A 4,915-nucleotide genomic window follows, 5' to 3' on the forward strand; every position below is an offset into this window, starting at 1 on the left:
CTACCATTTGCAACAGCATGGATGAACATGGAAAGCATTATGCTAAATGAAATAAGCCAGTCAGAGAAAGATAAATATCACATTCACATGATCTCACTCATTTGTGCAATATAATGAACAACATAAAGTGATGAACAAAAACAGATCCAGAGACAGATGCATCGATCAGACCATCAAACCACAGAGGGAAGGTAGGTGCGGGTGGGGGAAAGGGGGAGAGATCAACCAAAAGACTTGTATGCATGCATATAAGCATAATCAATGGACACAGACACTAGTGGGGTGAAGGCATGAGCGGGGAGGGGGAGCAATGGAGAGATAAGGACACATATGTAATACCTTAATCAATAAAGAAAAATAACTTTCAAGTAAAATTATATGATCCTAACAGATAGATTTGTTCTCATATTCTTAGTATGCATATTTAAAATGTGTAAATAATTACATTATATAATTTTATGACAAATTATAAAGTTAATATCTCTATCATCATTTTTGTAAATATTTGAAAGCACCATATTTTAAATTGTCTGCCATAGTGTATATTCACCCCCAAATATTTGACTATTATCAATAACTCATTAATGGGCATCCTTATACAATCATTTTTCCCATTTCTCTAATTACTACCTGATGATAAATTCTCTAAAAAGAAGTTGCTACATCTAAACTGTATTCATATTTTAAGTCTTTTGATATACAGTGTTAAAATTACTTTTGTGAGTTTATACAATTTATAGTCTCTAAAAAATACATGTGTGCCCATTTCATTTGCCCTTACTTAAGCTGTGCATTACTACTCTTTCTAATGTTTCCAGTCTATTTATGGTAAATTTTCAAATTAATCTCAAAGAAAACTCAGAAGCAAAAAATAAAATCAAAATAAAACAGTATGTCATGTTACACAGGCAGCAGCCTCGTACATTTCATGTTTACCACATCTCTTGATTACATCATTTTCCCTTATGAATGGACCTAGAGCAAAATACACTAAATTAAACAAGTCAGACAGTGAAGACAAATATAGTATGATTTCACTTGTATGTGGAATCTAAAAAGCAAGACAAATAAAACAGAAATATACTCATATACAGAGAGTAAACCGATGGTTGCCAGAGGGACAGAGGTGGGGGAATAGGTGGAAAACATGAAGGGTACACAGTTCCAGTTATAAAATGTCATGGAGATGTAATGTACAGCATAGAGAATATAGTCAATAATATCGTAATAACTTTGTACAAGGACAGATGGTTACTAGATTTGTTGTGGTGATCACTTTGTAAGGTATATAAATGTCAAATTACTATGCTATACATCTGAAACTAAGATACTATTATATGTCAATTATAATTTTAAAATAAATAATTTTTAACACTACAAAATAAAATAGCAATGTACACATCTTAAAGATTTATTGTTAGAAAATGCTAACCATTTTCTAAGCCTTCAGCATGTCATAATGTTTTTGCTGGTAGAGGGTCTTACCTTCAATTTGTAAAAACACACACACACATTATCTGTGAAATGCAGTGAAACAAGGTATGCCTGTATTTGCTAAGACCGCCACCACTCCAAGCATTTTCTCCAAGCTAAGGGAATGGGTTAAGAGTAGTACTATTTTAAGCCAAATGTATATTTTGGCATAGGTCATAACTGAAATAAAGGTGGAATTTATACCTAGAAGAGCATTATCTTCTTAATTTGTTTGATTGTGAATATCTGATCCAGCTATTACAAAGAGTTTAGCTTTGTATGTTTTGATGTCATTTTCTAAAACCATCATCAGCTTCTTAATTCTTACTTTCTACTAATGTGTGTTCTACAATGTTTCTACAATATGTGTTCTCAGGTTCCTTATAATCAGTATCAAGCTTGGGGGAATAAAAAGTAAAAAACAGTCAATTTAATATAATTTATTCAATGTAAAAATAACTGGCTTTTTTGTTTTGATCTACTTTATTTACATTAAACTAATTTTCTCACAAAAAAATGTTTGAATTATCTATTTATTTGGGTTTCCAATTTAGAAAAAGGATAACTATCTGACTGAAAAACCCCTAACTCCTATAGAAAAATGGAAACAAAATATGAGGTTTAAAATACAGATAGTCAATAGCTATATGAAATGATGCTCAACATAATTAATCAGGAAAATGAAAATTAAACCACAATGAGCTATCACTTCACACCTGTCAGAATGGCTATCATCAATAAAGTAACAAACAACAAGTTTTGATGAGGATGTGGAGAAAAGGGAAACCTCATGCACTGTTGGATGGATTGTAAATTTGTACAGCCACTATAGATAACAGTATGAAGATTCCTTAAAAATTAAAAACAGAACTACCATATGACTCAGTAATTTAACTTTGTTTTATTCATCTTAATCTCTGGAGCAAGATCTGGGAAGAGGGAGAATTAAAATTTTTGAGTTGTTAGCATATTGATAGTAATTGAAGCATTAAATGTGAATATATTTATCCTGAGAAATTACATTGAGTGAGAAATATATTGAAAATAAACCCCTAAAGAATGCTTGCATTATATAGAAAAAATGGCAATGAGTCAAAGGAAAAAAGCCACTTCTCAAATGATAAAATGTAAAACAAAACAAAACAAAACAAAACACACAAGAGAATGTGTTACCAAGAAAAACTAACAACTAGAGACAGTTTAAAACAAAAAGAGAGTAGGGGGTTGTATCAAAAATCATAGAAAAATCTTATTCTGCCCAATACCAGTGCACAGAAGGAGTTAAAAATAAGTAATTGCAGTAATTTTCTTCATACTCAGCTCAGCTACGAAAAAGTGACATTTGAACCAAAATATGTAATTCTTGCCTTTTCTTTATTCTTAGTTATAATGTAGAGAGAATAAGCAAAAAGAAAGCAAGAAGAGTTGGCTTACATTGATATTTTGTGTGAAACTAAGGAATTACACACTAGTCATCCTGTGCCAGATTTGGATTGGTTGTGGAGTCAAATTTTGATAACTAATTTACCACCAAGAGCTTCTAGATTCAAAGATTAATATGATACAAACCTTGTCCTCAAGAAACTTGCAGCTTAACAAAGAAAACTAAGATAGGTTTTGAAGTTTGATACAACAAAATTCGAGAAACTAGAAATATTACTTGCTTTGAGAATTTTCACTTCAGTGTTCTAGTTCTGCCTGATTTGAGTGTTTAGATTATAACCTTTTTTCATTTTGTTTGAAGTATTAAAAACACCAAAGAACATAAAGCATGTCATGTTTATAAGTACGTTTAAGTGACTTTTGAAATTTTCACCATGGATATTAATTTCTTCATATGACAACAGGGGTTTCCAAATCTGTTATCCAATGTAAACACTTCAAATTCACATTTATATATCTGTAGCCAGCAAATAGCCCAGCATGAATTTTTCCCTACAAAAAAGAAAGGAAAATAATCATTGCAAACTTAATAATTGTATTGCTGTATACATATACTTTCACCTCTGGAATTGCAGCTTAGTGCACCAAAACTTTTGATCAGAGCAAAAAATATATACATTAGTTACTTTTAAGCAACAAGAGTAAAACAGACAATGCATTATACTGGTATGTAAGCCAACAAAAATGAGATCATTTGTTTATATCAAAAGAATAAAAATAATAGCAATTTTCTAACTAAATTGTTTTCAGACATATCATCTCAGTAGTGTTTAGACTAGCAAAATAATGTGTCTGGTGAGTTAATCACCCAGCCCCACCACTTCACAATCAACTTAAAAGAAAAAATATTCCTGAAACTGTAATTTTCTCATTATTTTTCTCACTTAAAGTGTCCAAATGTTTCTCTATCTTGAGAGCCATAAACTAAAAGTCGATTTTTAAAAATTTTATGTATTGGAAAATATAGATTATGTCAGCAATTTTCAAACTTTTTCATCTCATGGCACATATAAACTAATTACTAAAATTCTGTGGTACACACACACAGATATATATATATATCTACACTAATAAAAGAGAAACATGGTAATTAGCGTACAACCGCTACCCTTCCCATTGGCTAATCAGCATATCCTTATGCAAATCAACTGCCAACTAAGATGGCAGTTAACCGCCAACAAAGATGGCGGCTAATTTGCATACGCCGAATGATGGGAGGCGAAAGGGGAAGGACTGAAGAATGGTGATCGGCAACCCAGGTGGCAGGCAAGAGCTAGGGGGTGGGCAAAGGCCGCCTTTCCCCACCCCCCAGCCGGTGATCGCCATCGGAAAGCCGGGCAGCAAACCCGACCCCACTGGGGCTGGGGTTGCCGGCTGGCCTGCGCCCAGGATCACCATGGCATCGGAGGGAGGGAGGGCCCGGGCACAGGCCAGGCGGCAACCCCAGACCCCCTGGGGGCCGGGGTTGTCAGCTGGCCTGCGCCCAGGATCGCTATGGCTTCGGAGGGTGGGAGGGCGCCATGGCATCGGAGGGCAGGAAGGCCCAGGTGCTGGCCAGGCGGCCACCTTTGACCCCACAGTGGGGTTGGCTCAAAAAAGCTTGCCCAATGTGCATAGACACCAAGATCACTGCAATAAAGAACAAAACCGCGCGTATGAGTCAACAATCTTGTAATGTGAGAGTATTAGATCAACAAAGAGCAGAGACACAGGTCTGTCTCTTTGAATCTTATGACAACAGAAACTCTCTCACAATCCCTGTGTATAGATAAATTATATTTTATCGCCCAAATATCTATACTGGGGCATCATGAGCTACTCTCGACATCCCAGTTCAAATTTCATAGACTCTCACGTCCTGAGAGTCTTGTCTAGACAGCGTAGCTACTCTAAGGCATACATTCCAGTTCCACACCCTTTTTTCTGACGCCCGAGCGTGGGCCTACAAAGTTTAAAAAGAATAGAGCGTGGCTATATAGGGAAAAAAATTCAACTATAG

Source organism: Myotis lucifugus, unplaced genomic scaffold (genome assembly GCF_000147115.1).
Source record: "Myotis lucifugus unplaced genomic scaffold, Myoluc2.0 scaffold_13, whole genome shotgun sequence".
Lineage (NCBI taxonomy): Eukaryota > Metazoa > Chordata > Mammalia > Chiroptera > Vespertilionidae > Myotis > Myotis lucifugus.